Raw genomic sequence first — 14,966 nt, forward strand, 5'->3', positions numbered from 1 at the left:
ATGGCGGTGACGGCGGCAGCAGGACAGGCTTGGGCGGGCGAAAAGCATGTGCTCAACAACGTGCGTGGCTCTTACATCACCGAGTTCAGTCGGCCTCCGTGAGCCGGACCCATCCTGGGCCCCTTCGCGGCCATCGCTGGCCACTCGGATTTCCCCGGCCATCGAGCCCTCCCTAGGCAGCGCCGAACGGAAGTCCCGCCTCCACCGTGCGCCCCGAGGCCCCGCGACAGCTACATCGGCCAATGAGAAGCTCATCTTGGCAAATGCTGGCCAATGGGTGCACGCGCCGGGGTGGGCGTGTCCGGGACGGGGGCCGGAGCGGGTCGTGCGCGCCGAGGAGGAGCTGCCGCCGCCGCCGCTGCCGCCACTGCCTCCGTCGCCGTAGCTGCCGCCGCTGCCGCCACCACTGCTATCGAGGCCGAGCGGAGCCGTTAGCACCGTGCCGCCGCCGCTCGCCCGCCTCGGAGCAGCCCCGGGCTTACCCGCCCGCGCCCAGGTGAGGCGGAGGCCTTCGGTGGTGCCGGACTGGGTAGGCCGCGGGCAGGCCAAAGCTCGCCTGCCCGGGCCGCTGGCGTCCGCGGGCCTGCACCGTCTGAGGCCCAGTCCGCGCCTGGCCTGGAGGGGACGCGCTTGGCTGGGGTTCGAGGGCGGGAGCTGGCTGGTGAGGGCGCCGGCGACAGGCCCTGGGCTGGATTCCTCAGCCGCCGCGAGGAGCGGGCGATGGGGACACGGCGTGGGCACGCGCCTGCCGGCCGAGCTCCAAGATCCGAGCCTCTGTAGTCCTTGGAAGCCGAGAATCCGGAGGCAGGATATTGAAGCCAGAAACGAGGTTGTGGGGTGAGCGCCTTAAGCGCAGAGGTCACGGCCCAGGGCCTCCGTCCGCTGGAAATCCTGCAGATTCTTTTGTGGTCGTTGTCAGAGGACCGCGGCTGATCTGAGGTCCTTTGAGAAGTGTGCAAACCCTTCAGTACGTATGCGAGTCCTAGAAAAATATATAATTTTTGAACTCCATCTCTAACAAAGCTGTTTTGGGGGCGGGGGACATTTGGATTTATAGTGTGTGTGTGTGTGTGTGTGTGTGTGTGTTGAAAAGACAAACCGCAGGCAGTTGAACAATGGAGGATGGATACTCTTCCTTCCCTTTCTGGAGTCCTCTGCTGCTAGACTCATTAAAAAGTGCAGGGTTTAAAACCTACTGGGTGCCCAGCAGGTGGGGGAGAACTTTGCTTGCGCTGCCGCTAGAGGGATAGAGCCCCCTTACCCAGTGACCGTGTGGAATCCAGATGGCCCGTGCTCCAGAAGTGGGAAGATGTAGAGGATGATTACTCTGGAGAAGAGATTCTCACCTTGGCACTGCTGACATTTTGGGTCTGATCATTCTTGGTTTCAGCTGCCCTGGGCATTGTCAGATGTTGAATAGCATTCCTGACCTCTACCCACTAGATGCCAGCAGTGTTTCTGTCTCTCTCATAGACACACTCACTCACTCACTCACATGTGAGAACGACCACTGGACTAAATAATCTTCCGCTAAAGGTTCCTCCACCCCTATCCCTGACACCATGAAATCTAAGGCTCCCAAGACCTTCAACAAACTCATTTGTGGGGGCCTTAGTTTTCTTATCTGTAAAGTAGGATTGACAAGAACATTGCTGTGAAGATTTAAGGGTGTGGGAAGCCCCTAGCATTGTGCATGGCCTGTGAGTGGCAGGCACTGAATAAATGATATAAAGCATTGGCAGATTTTAGTGAGGATTTATTTTATGCTTGATACTTCACAGACATCTATCTCCAGCCCCCGAGGGAGGTGCAGTTACTGTGTTTGTTTTAGGGGCCAAAAAACCCCCTGAGGCATGGATGGATCATTTGATATAACCAGCCTCACACTGTTAAGTGGCCAAGGTTGAATTTGAAATCAGGTCCTCTGGCTCAGAGTTTTTATTACTCTTAATCACAAAGTTTTACTGCTCTTATAATCACAAGGGTTCAGGCGACCCATACAGGAATTCCATTCAGTTGTCATTGAGCATCTCTGTGTACGGAGCCCTGTGCTGGGATCTGTTATAAAACTCTGCAACTTCAAGATCCACAAAGAGGCCAAAATACATCAACATCTCAAAATGTGGACATAAATAATGTTTATGTGGAAACGCTGGTTTTGAGGGGACAGAATTTTAGTTTGGATGGGTTGAATCTGAAGTCATACGACAGCAAGAGGAGAATAATGAAAATAGCATCTTCCTGATGCTTACTCAGTTGCTTCTCTCACTCCCTACTGCCCATTTTTATCCCTTTTCCACGATTCTAGCAAGAGTTGTCATAAACACAAATCTGACTATGTATGTCACTTCTGATTAAAAGTCTTTGGGCAGCAAAAAACAACTTAATTTTAAAAATCTCTTCAGGTGGCTTAAAACCGGCTGAGTTTGGGCCAGATCTTGCACATTCTTTTTTTTTCCCCATTGCCTTTTAGAGATAGAGGAAGGGAGAGAGAAACATCGATGCACGTGAGAAGCATCAATTGCTTGCCTCTTGTACTTGCCCAGACCAGGGATTATACGCACCCAGACCAGAGACCCAGCCTGCAACCTTTCTCTTACGGGATGATGCTCCAAGCAACTGAGCCACCCTGGCCAGGGCCTTGCACATTCTAACCCTTCCTTTTTAATTTCACCTGTACAAACTAGTCCTCTCTCTGCCTGTTACCTCCACTGCTTGGATTGCTGTTCTCCACCTGGAGATCTCTCCCTCTCACTCTGTGGCCCAGACCAGAGCTCATTCACCATTTGAAGCCTCTGACTGTCACACCGGAATAAACTATTCCTCTTGGTGTCCTCCCCATCCATTCAATTTATTGAATCAAATCAAATGCTGAAAGGTGAGATAAGTGCAGTTGCTCTCCTTGCCTCTAGGTGGCAGTGGTGAAACAGCCGGGCTGAGTTGAGGCTTTGGGTCAGGGAAAGAAGAGGGAACCAGCCTGGGAAGGGAATTCCGTCTTGCTTCCCTCCTTTAAGCAACTCTTCCTGTTTCACTGCTGTGTCCTAGGTCCTGAGTGAGGCTCTTGGTAAGCAGTGGTGATTATATCGTCTGCGTAAATCATTTTGACCCACTCTGGTGAGTGCATTGATGGTTGTAGGTGGCTGACGTGAAAGCGCTGCAAATCAGAACACTAACAAATCACAGGGTGCTCCTTGAAGGAAGTGAGCATGTATGCTGGAAGGAGTTAATACAGGTAAAGACCATGGGGAGGGTCTTTGCAGAATGCAAGAACAGCACTGGCAAAGATAACAGAGGTGAAAACATTTAGATTTATTCATGGAACAACATGTGGTCTGGTAATTCAGGGGCAAGAAAGATGAAGTGAGTAGTGGCTAAAGAACTCATGCAGCTGGTGTGCAGAGGGTGTGAGTGTTGTCCGATAGTCCACACCAGAGTGGCTATTAGGTAGATTTAGCCCACAAAATGAAGGGGTCAGATCTGTACACAGGAGGAAAAGTTGGAGGAGGGTAATGATGAAGCTTAGCAAACCAGTTAGGAGGTGATTCCTTTACATAAGAAAAGTCGGGAATATGACCCTGGGCTATAGTGATAGAAAACAAAAGGGTTTGAGATGCAGTTAGGAGCTAAAAGACACAGGACTCAGTGGGTATTTAGATGTGAGATATGAGCAAGAGATGATTCTGGGTCTCTGCCTGCATGGCGGTAGGTGAGTGTTGGTTGGTCACTAGGGAAAACAGATGTTGAGAGAAGGAGCAGTTTAGAATGTGGGTATAAACTGGAAAGCGCGTCACTCAAATAGAGTGCATGTGTGTAGGTATACAGACAGTGAGTGGGAAGGTGGCAGGAAGCAGTGTCCATGTCCCTTCCGTGTTGCGCGGACTCACTTATATGATCATCATCCATCCCCACTCAACCTAGAGCCTCCATGTGCATAGGCTGAGTTCATGATTGCACTTTTCTAGCTTGAAAATAAGAAACGTAAACTACTTGTCCATTGTCACAGGAAACGGAAAAGTGGAAGAAATTGCCTCCTGAAGGCACTTACAACCTGAGCTGGGGAGAAAAGACGCAGGTGTATGAGGTCCAACAACACAGGGTCGAAACTGTAGCTCATGACAGCACTGAGAGAGTGTGGAAAGCAGTGGTTGTTCATTGCTTGATTTTGATGACAGCACTGGTGTCCAGACTAGTCATTGTGATCAGAGGTGTTGGCAGGAGTTTCCAGGTACAGCAAGTGGCCTGAGTGAGAGGAGGGCATAAGGAGGACCAGAAGCCTGAGTGGACCAGTTTGGGCAGGCTGAGGTCCATAAGGTGGACTTGGAGATAATTCTAGAAAAACATGCTGGGGTCTAGTGATAGAGGGTTTCTAGGCACAATCAAGAGGTGATCTTGGAAGATTGCTTTTTAAAGGAAGACACAAGGGTAAATAGACTGGTCAGGAGGCTTTTGCAGTACTGAGGTGGTCTGGTAAATGGCCGGAACTTGAGGATCGGGTCAGGGACTTTTTTATCTTCTGTGTCCAGTGCCTTGCTCTGTACCTGGCATATGGTTGGCACTCCCATCTATACTGGGTGAAGGAAGGCTTAGAAGGGAGCTCAGAAGTGAGTTCTCTCCGTCAGAGACAGAAATGTCTCTGACAGATCTAACTGCCTGTCAGAGACATTTATGCCAGAGGAAAGGGTCACAGGAAAGAGAACAGTCCAGAACAACCCAATGGCAAAACCGATGTCACCATGAACAGAAACGGAGACAGAGGAAGAGGAATGATTTGGAGGGAAAAGACCAGGTTGGGTTTGGAGATGCTGAATTTGCTTAGTTACGGGGATGGAGAAAAGTGGCTTAGAGAACGTGCGTGTGCCACCAAATGAAGTAATTCATGGGAGGAGGAGGTTTAAAGAGGGGTCAAGGACTAGAAGAGAGGAAATGAGGGTGCTTGCAGCTGCAGACAGGGAGGTAGATCAGGGACACACACATTCACCTTGATTTTGTTACTAAATTAGGTGCGAGGGGACGGAACTTCAGCAACTTCTGAAGCAATATCTGGTGAACAGATTAAGAGGCCAGCTGATTTGTCTGAGGTTGTGTGTGTGACCCAGCAGGGAATTCTTTCACTCCCACAGGACATTGTGTTGGTGAGTCCTGGCTGGTGGAACCACACTGGCTTCCCTGTAACCCAGGCCCATTAGAAATGGTATCAAAGGTTGGGTTGTTTCTAGGGTCCCAAAGGAAAAGGGTTGAAGTATTCCTTTGTGGACCTGGAGGCAGGTGGTAAAGTAGGTGCTTACCCAGAACTGCTGGGTGCTGCAAAGCAGGTGGTAACATCTTCGTTTTGTAGGTAAGGAAACTGAGCTCTGGGAAAGGAAATGATGGGTCCACCATAGTGCAGCTAATTAGTGTTATGGTTAGTGTCGGAGTTCAGATCTGCCAGGCTTCAAAACCTGTGGGATTTTCCTGCTTTGCCATGTTGCTTTGTAGTTCTGTTTAAGAGCCCTGGAGTGGGCTTGACCAGCCACAAAGAAGCTAGAACTCTTAGCAGGGCTGTGGAGCTGATCAGATCTCTTTGGGCCCATGAAGCACTTTGGGCCAGAAGGTAACTGTGGAGATAAATCTAGAAAATCATGCCAGGCTGGTGATAAAGGGTTTCGAGGCACAATCAAAAGGTGATCTTAGCCCTGGCTCGTGTGGCTTAGTAGTTGAGTGCTGGCTTGCAAATCAAGGGGTCGTGGGTTTGATTCCCAGTCTAGGGCACATGCCTGGGTTGAAGGTCAGGTCCCCAGTGGGGGCACACAAGAGGCAACCACACATTGGTGGTTCCCTCCTTCTGTTTCTCCCTCCCTTCCCCTCTCTAAAAAATAAAATTAATAAAATCTTTTTAAAAAGGGAGAGATGATCTTAGAAGATTGCTTTTCTTGGGAAGAGACAAGGATGGAAGGACTCATCAAGAGGCTTTTGCAGTACTGAAGTGGCCTGGTAATGGTCTGAACTTGAGGGTTGGAGCTGCACTTGATCCCGTTTCTGTCCCAGGTGTCTCACTTTGGCAGATGTGGAATTGCTGTGACTTAGCTGGAGCCACCCCATGCAGGTGGCTTTCCTTTCCATGGGCCATGGGAAGGGGCGAGTAGGAAAGCATGTATTGTGTGTACTTGAGCCCTCACCTCATAGTATTTATAATTGGGTCAGTCGATATATTCAGTCTTTTTTCTGGCACCAGAGTATTTCCTGGGGGACCTTGCATTCCTAAGACTTTTACCCTGAAGAACTCAGATTTTTACATCTGGAATACTTGAGCCCAGGCCCCCCCACATATGTGTGAGGTGTCAGGGTTGAGCCATTTTATTGTTCTAGTTTTGTTCTTGCTCAAGTAGTTTAAAAATGAGACTATAAAATGAGACAGATTCTAAGGGGTGTGCAGTGGAAACCAATCTTGCTGCTTTATATATGTACCAACTATGTATAGTTTTATGTCATTTCTATATACATGTCCCTTATACATGCAGTAGGTGCACTGTACTACTGATGTGAACAACTTACCGATGTCCCACAGACAACCAGGATTGTTTAAAATAGTGCTATGGGGCTGAAAACCCTCAGGTCATCCAAACAGGACTTCTCCATGACGCCTCCATTTACTGGAATCAGCAGAAGTCATTTTGACACACTCAAAATTTCCCTTTTTGCTCCTGCAGTTAACTGATTCTGTGGGATGGGGTGGTACTTACTGGTGATCCTAAAAAAAGATACTGAGTTTATTAATAAATTGTCAGGACAATTTCCAGTTGCCCTTCTTTAACTTAAAAGAATGCACCAAATACACGATTCTTTTTTTTTTAAGATTTTATTTATTTATTTTTAGAGAGAAGGGAGGGAGGGAGAAAGAGAGGGAAACATCAACTAGCTGCCTCTTGCACACCACCAACTAGGGACCTGACCCACAACCCAGGCATGCTCCTTGACCAGGAATTGAACCAGTGACCTTTGGGTTCGTCGGCTGATGCTCAATCTACTGAGCCACACCAGCCAGCATGACACATGAGTCTTGAATGAGTTTGAGACCCAGTGTCTGTCCTTACTCTGCTACTGTGTGTGTCTGCGTGATGCACTTATAGTTTGTTAGGTATCCTGGGTTTGCTTGGCAATCCTTAGGTAACAGTGATGTAGCCCTGGCCCTCAAGGCTCTCACCATTGACATGGGAGAAAAATACAGTCAGAGTAATTCATGCAGGGATAAAGGTTTACACCACTGGTGTGTGGGCACTGAGAACAAGGGCAGCCTTTTGCCCTGGTGGCCTTTTTAAAGATAAATGAGGAGATGATGGAGAGGCAGGCGATCCTGCAAAGGGAGCACCTGTAACAGAGGCATGGGGGCATGAAGGTGTGTGGCATGCTGGAGGAGAAGCTAGTGAGGGGCATCAGGACAGGAGCAGCAGGCCAGCCCCTAGATGATGATGGGCCTTGTGTTTCATCCTTGCTGTGTAGTGACAGCTTGAGGCCTGGTCCTGCCACTTATTAACAGTGTGATGCCTGAACACAAATAAAGCAATGGAACCTCTGAGCCTCAGTAGGTGGTGACACCATGGAGGGGAGGAACTGGCTTGAAGGGGTTGAACATGTTGACTTGTCCTCCAGGGTCTCCAGGACCATCTTCATGGAGAGGCACACTGAGTAAGAAGAGAAAGGGCCGGAGGAGCTGAGACAGCCAGAGGTAACCACAACTTAGAAGAGAAGACATTGATTGTCAGGTAGAAATGAAGGCCCTGTGGTGGTTGGAGATTGTGGGGACAGTAGCTGGTTTGGAACAGGCCAGAGGAAAGGACACACAGAACAGGGTGGAATGACCACAAAGTGCCAAGAAACTCTGCTCTTGTAGTGTTGGTTTCTCCTTTGTTACCAGCTGACAAAGAACTACGCACTGCTCAGCCCCAACCAGGCATCAGGAGGAGCCAGCATTCTGGGAAGCAGGGCTGCAAAGCAGAAGATGAACTTTGTAAACCTTTGAAAATTTATTTTTTAATTCACTCTCTTTGGTGTAGAGTTCTTTGAGTTTTGACAAAAGCAGTCAAGTGACTACCACCACGATCAAGATCTTAGAAAGTTCCATCACCCAAGAAACAAAAATGCAATTGACCCTTGAACAGTGATGGGATCAGAGGTTCCAAGTACTCACATAGTCAAATCTTGTGTAACTAAAGTGGGACCTTCACATACATGGATTCCCAGCCATGGATCGAAAATACTTCCATATTTTGCCATATATAATGTGTACTTTTTGCCCAAATTTTTTGAGGGGAAATTGGGATGTGCATTATATGTTTTAAATTCTTTTATTTGGGCTTATGTGTTAATAGTGTGACTCTGGCCCTGGCTGATGTGGCTCAGTGGTTGAGTGCCAGCCTGTGAATTGAAGGGTCACCAGTTCGATTCCCAGTGTAGCGGCATATGGCTGGGTTGCAGCTGGGTCCCCAGTGGTGGGTATGCAAGGGGCAACCACACATTGATGTTTCTTTCCTTCTCTTTCTCCCTCCCTTCCCCTCCCTTATTTATTTTTAAAATAAATTTTATTTTAAATAAATAAATTTATTTAAAAAATAAATAAAGTCTTTTAAAAATTAAATGAAAGTATAACTCTAGAAAGCAGTAGAAATATCCATATGCAAAATAATACTCTGGAATATGATCATTGGTTTTGTTGAACTTTTTAAATCATATTAAAAAATTAAACCAAAAGATTTTTTTCCTGAGAGTTTGGGCCAAAACATGGGTGCATATGACACACGGCAAAATATGGTATTTCCTCAGTGTTCCCCCTGCTTCCTGCCTCTGGCAGCCACTGCTCTGGCCCTCTGGTTTTGCCTTTTCCAGAATGGAATCATGCAGGGTCTAGTTTCTTCCACTCAGCAAAATGTTTTTGAGATGCATACAAGTTGGGTGAATCAGTAATACCTTCTTATTGCTGAGTAGGCCATTGTATGGTGTGTTATAGTTCATCCACTAAGAGCTTGAAGGACATTTGGGTTCCACCTTTGAGTGATTATGAATAAGGCTGCTGTATATATTTGTTCATAGGTTTTTATATGAACTTGGCTTTCATTTCTCTGTTATGGAGACTAGGAATAGGGTTGGTTCATATGTTAAGTGTACATTTAACTATAAGAAACTGCCAGTCTGCTTTCCAGAGTGACTAACATTTTTACCTTTGCACTGGCAATGTATGAGCTAGTTTCTCCACATCCTCACCAGACCTTGATACTGTCTGTTTTGTTGTTTGTTTGCTTGCTTGTGTGCATGCGTGTATGTGTGTTTTATTATAGTTGACATACAATATTATATTAGTTTCAGATGTGGCTTGCTTTGTTGTAGCCTTTCTAAATGGGTAGTGGTATCTTGATTCTCATTCGAGATGGAGAGTGGTCTCTCCTATCTCAGTGTGGTTTTGATTTGCATTTCCCTAATAAGCAGTAATGTTGAGCATCTTTTCATGTATTTATTTGCCATCCATTTATCTTCTTTGTTGCAGTGTTTGTTCACATCTTTTGCCATTTTTAAAATTGGGTTGTTTTTTTATTGTTAAGTTGAGAGAGAATTTTTTTTCAATTGTGTTCTGAATTCAAGTACTTTTGCAGAGAGGTGATATGCAATTATTTTCTTCTAGCCTATGGATTGTAATTTTCCTAGCAGTGTCATTTTACAGAGCAAGAGTTTTAAATTTTAATGGTATCCAATTTACCAACTTCTTTTAAATTGATTGAGTTTTTAGTGCAGTATTTAAGAAGTCTTTGCCTCACCCAAGGTCACAGATTTTCTCCTAGAAATTTCCTATTTTTACATTTTAGAACAGAGGTTGGCACAGTTTTTCTATAAAGAGCCAGATAGTAAATATTTTCAGCTTTGTGGGCCATGTGGTCCACTCCTACTTGACTCTGTAACTATAGGGCAAAGAGCCACAGACAGTACATAAACAAATGAGACTAGCTATGTGCCAATAAAACTTTATTTATAAAAACAGGCAGTGAATCACATTTGGCCCCCAGGCCGTGGTTTACCAGCCACTGTTTTAGAAAGGTAACTCTTCACCAGACATTGGAAACACACTACCCATCTCCAGATAATGAGAAAGGAATAATTACTGTACATCCATGAAAGAGGGTGAGGGAGAAGGCAGAAGAGCAGATTTCTAACTCTGAACAAGGATAAAGAGAGTGAGGCATAAAGAAAAAAAGAAGGAACTTCCAGCCAAGATGGAGGCATAGGTAGACACACTGTGCCTCCTTGCACAACCAAAAGAAGGACAACAATTTAAAAACATAAAAAACAGAACTGACAGAAAATTGAACTGTATGGAAGTCTGACAACCAAGGAGTCAAAGAAGGCACATTCATCCAGACTGGTGGGAGGGGCGGAGCCAGGCAGCTGGGCAGAGAGAACACATGGCAAGGCAGCAACGGATGGTGGACCCAGCAAGGTAGCAGATTGTAGAGTGGGGCGGGCAAGGCTACATCTGGCCTGCAAGGTGGCAGTTGGAGGACCAGCAAGGCAGTGGCTGGTGGAGTAGGCATCCTACATTAGCGTGCAGATAAACTGGGAGGAACAACTGGGGAACGAGACAGACCATGCAACCCAGGGCTCCAGCGCTGGAAAATAAAGCCTCAAAGCCTCTGGCTGAAAACACCAGTGGGGGTTCAGGCGGCAACAAGAGAAACAGCCAGCCTCACAGGAGAGTTCATTGGAGAGACCTGAAGGGTTCTAGAATGTATACAAACCCACCCCCCTGGGAATCAGCACCACAAGGAGCCCAATTTGCTTGTGGGTAGTGGGAGAAGTAACTGAAAACCATCAGCGAGTGGAGCAAGTGCTATTGTTCCCTCTTGGACCCCTCCCCCACATACAGCGTCACAACACAGCCATGTGGGTTGCCCCACCCTGGTGAACACCTAAAGCTCCACCCCTTACTATGTGACAGGTGCCCAAGACAAAAAAAAGGCCCAAAGGAAAGAACAGATCAACGCTCCAGAAAAAATACAACTAAGTGATAAAGAGATAGCCAACCTATGAGATGCACAGTTTAAAATGCTGGTAATCAGGATGTTTGCAGAATTAGTTGGATTTGGTCGCAAATTAGATGAACAAATGAAGGCTACACTAAGTGAAATAAAGAAAAATGTACAGGGGACCAATAGTGACAGGAAGGAAACTGGGACTCAAATCAATGGAGTAAACCAGAAGGAAGAAAGAAACAACCAAACAGAAAAGAATGAAGAAACAATTCAAAAAAATGAGAGGCTTAGGAACCACATCTTTAAATGTTCCAACATCTGAATCATAGGGGTACCAGAGGTGAAGAGGAAGAGCAAGAAACTGAAAACTTACTTGAACAAATAATGAAGGAGAACTTCCCCATTCTGGCAAAGAAAATAGACTTCCAGGAAGCTCAGAGAGTCCCCAAGAAGGTGGACCCAAGGAGGAACACAACAAGGCACATCATCATTACATTAGCCAAGATGAAAATGAAGGAGAGAATTTCAGAAGCAGCAAGAGATGGGGGACAGTCACCTACAAAAGAGTTCCCATCAGACTGTCAGCTGATTTCTCAAAAGAGACCTCACAGGCAAGAAGGAGCTGGAAAGAAGTATTCCAAGTCATGAAAGGCAAGGGTCTACATCCAAGATTACTCTATCCAGCAAAGCTATCATTTAGGATGGAAGGGTGGATAAAGTGCTCCCAGATAAGGTCAAGTTCAAGGAGTTCATCATCACCAAGCCCTTATTATATGAAATGTTAAAGGGACTTACCTAAGAAAAAGAAGATTAAAATATGAACAGTAAAATAACAGCAAACTCACAGTTATTAACAACTGCACCTAAAACAAAAATAACAAACTAAGCAAACAACTGGAACAGGAGCAGAAATCACATAAATGGAGATCACAGGGAGGGTTATCAGCAGGAGAGTGGGAGGCGGAGAGAAGGAGAAAAGGTAGAGAGAGTAAGTAGCATAAATGGTAGGTTGAAAATAGACAAGGAGGAGCCCTGGCTGGTGTAGCTCAGTGGATTGAGCGTGGGCCTGTGAACCAGACGATTGCGGTTCGATTCCCAGTCAGGCCACATGCTTGGGTTGCAGGCCAGTTTCCAGCAGGGGCCAGTTCCCTGCAGGGGATGCACGAGAAGCAACCATACATTGATGTTTCTTTCTTCTCTCCTTCCCTTCCCCTCTAAAAAGATAAATAAATAAAATATTTTTAAAAAAGAAAGAAAATAGACAAGGAGGTTATGAATGGTATAGGAAATGTAGCAGCCACAGAACTTATATGTAAGACTCATGGACATGAACTCAAGGTAGGGAATGTGGGTTGGTGGGGTTGTGCAGGGCGGAGGGGAATAAAGGGGGGTGGGAAATGGGACAACTGTAAAAACATGATCAATAAAATATATTCTAAAAGAGGAAAGAAGAAAAAAGGTTAGAATTGCATTTGGAGCAAAATGCATTTTAATTTCTCAGAGTTTACCCTTACACTTTGGTTCAGGCTTCAGCAGATGTTTTTGTTTGTTTTTGAACTAACCATCTCAAAGTCTTAGAAAGTGTAAGGTTTGTGAGGTTTTTCATGATTAAACCTATTAATGTTGGTGGTCCCATGCTTTCTACTGAAAATTGATATTTATCTAACCATTCACCATTAATGCATATTTAGCTTATAGTCAGTATTTCACTTTTACCAATCAGGGGGTTGTGTGTTTCTTGCATGTTTCCTGTACATGTGTGTTTATTTCTGTAGAACAGATTCCTACAGTAGCATTCACATAAAAAATCTTGGCACTACCAAAGTATCCTTTGAAAAGATGGTACCATGTCACACTTGTGTCACCAATGTATAAAGGTATTTCCCCTTCATCTTTATGCTGGATGTATTCCATTTGACAGGCAGAAAGTAGCATCTCTTTTCGTTTCACATTTCCTTCATTATTCGTGAACTTGAGTTTCTTTCCATGATTTCCCCAGCTCATTCCTTTGCCCACTTCTCCATTAGTGGTATGTCCTTTTTTTCTTACTAATTTGTAGGTGCTCTGAATGGAGTTTTCTTAACCTTGGCAGTATTGACATTTTGGAGTTGGATAGTTCTTGGTGGTAGGGGCTGTCCTGTGCTTTGTGGAATGTTGACAGGCATCCCTGGCCTCTACCCATTACACACCAGTGGTACAGACACACATGCACACCCATGCTGCCCCTGCCCCTCCAGTCATGATTCATTGCCCAGTATTGCCCCTCCAGTCATGATTCATTGCCCAGTGTTTCCTGGGGACAGAATCACCTAGAGTGAGAACCACTAATCTAAGTACTGTAATAAGTAGCAGTTTGACCCTTGAACAACATGGAGATCAGGGGTGCTAATCTCTTGTGCAGTTGGAAGTCCACCCATAAGAATATAGTTGACCTGTGAACAACACAGGTTTGAACTACATGCGTCTTCTGAGGCATTCCAAAGCCTGCAAGCTTTCAGTCCTGTGTTAAGGTCAGCTGTATTTTCTTCCAGTCTGCTCTTTGTCTGTCTCTGATGCCTTTTGCCATACAGAAGTTTTTTACTTTATGAAGTCTAACTTTCTTTCTTTTTTTAAGGTTTTATTTATTTATCTTTAGAGGGGGAGGGAAGGAGAGAAGGAGAGAAATATCAATGTATGGTTGCCTCTCATGAGTCCCCTACTGGGAACTGGCCTGCAACCCACGCATGTGCCCTGACTGGGAATCGAACCGCGATCATGTGGTGAAATGTAACTTTCCAATGTCCTTTTTTAATGGCTTTTAATGCTAACCTATTTTATAAAGAGTGGAGCACAGAACATTTGCAAATAAGTAAAAGTAATGCTGGGAGATTGGACTAGTGTTGCATGTGGTCTACAGCCTAAAGCAAGTTTGAGACAGGAAACCATACCCAATTCCTGTCTCAGTGTTGATTCAGGAGGTAGGGGGAAAACCCCTGAGCAGATATGTCTGGGTTTTTATATAACTACTAACAAGACTATTTTTTTAAAAGATTTTATTTATTTATTTTTAGAGAGAGGGGAAAGGAGGGAGAAAGAGAGGGAGAGAAACATCAGTGTGTGGTTGCCTCTCAAGTGGCTTCCACTGGGGACCTGGCCCAGAACCCAGGCCTATGCCCTGACTGGAATTTGAACCAGCTACCCTTTGGTTTGCAGCCCGTGCTGAATCCACTGAGCTACAACAGCCAGGTGGCAAGACTATTTTTGAAGAAAGCTGAATGCTCTTGAAAGCAGAAAAAGCAGTGCTGGACGTTAGGATCTGGAGAAAGGGGTGGGCTGCCTCCAAGACTTCCAGACTAGTGGGCAGCGAGGACTTTTCTCAATGATGATGTGTTTCAGACTGGGAGTGGAGGATGAGAGTGTTGATTGCCTGTGTATTTAGAGGCAGAGATGTGGGATAGCTTAGATTAGCAGCTCATAGCAGTGTTTGTGATCAAGCCCAGTGTGAGTTGAGCTCTCAGAGAGGTGTTGGCACCCTCAGCTGCACAGATAGGGACTCTGCTCCAAAGCCATTTCCATGATCTGATGTTTGCCACTGAAAGTAGAGACTTCTGCAGGTTGCTAAAGGCTTCCAAAACCTGCAGACTCTCAAGACCAATTTTCTCTAACTGCTAGAGAAATCCTAACCTCCTTCTTGGCTTAATCTGAATGGGTTTTGGAAGAAAGGGATGCAAAGGGCCATTGCCTGCCTGCCTGCTGGAGAACAGACAAGGTATCCAGGTTGGATACTGCAAACTCTTCAGTGTCCAGCTTCATTCATCAATAGTTCATGTGGAGATGAGAAAAAGCAATCAGAAATCTTTGGACTCCTCCAGAAAGATAACCCACTTTTCACCAGAGTTTGAATGATGGTGCTAAAGTTATTTGTATAGTTCTTTGAAGCCCTTTAACAAGTGTAAATGGTTGAACTTGGAGTTGTTTTGTTTTAATAAACTTTAT

The 14,966-nt window shown here is 45.7% G+C and overlaps 1 protein-coding gene across 4 annotated transcripts in view; it reads left to right on the top strand.

Annotated features, from left to right (window-relative positions):
- Positions 1-306: 306 nt before the first annotated feature.
- ELAVL1 (ELAV like RNA binding protein 1) overlaps positions 307-14,966 on the top strand; it is a 48,761-nt gene continuing 34,101 nt past the window's right edge. Inside the window, exons 1-2 of one of the 4 annotated variants that reach the window (XM_037056598.1) lie at positions 310-496; positions 7,627-7,702. The gene's annotated coding sequence lies outside the window, so the exon portion shown is untranslated. The other 3 variants (XM_037056600.1, XM_037056597.1, XM_037056599.1) reach the window with 3 other exon arrangements.

The sequence above is a fragment of the Sturnira hondurensis genome, unplaced genomic scaffold (genome assembly GCF_014824575.4).
Source record: "Sturnira hondurensis isolate 20B ecotype Veracruz unplaced genomic scaffold, ASM1482457v3 Scaffold0009087, whole genome shotgun sequence".
Classification (NCBI taxonomy): domain Eukaryota; kingdom Metazoa; phylum Chordata; class Mammalia; order Chiroptera; family Phyllostomidae; genus Sturnira; species Sturnira hondurensis.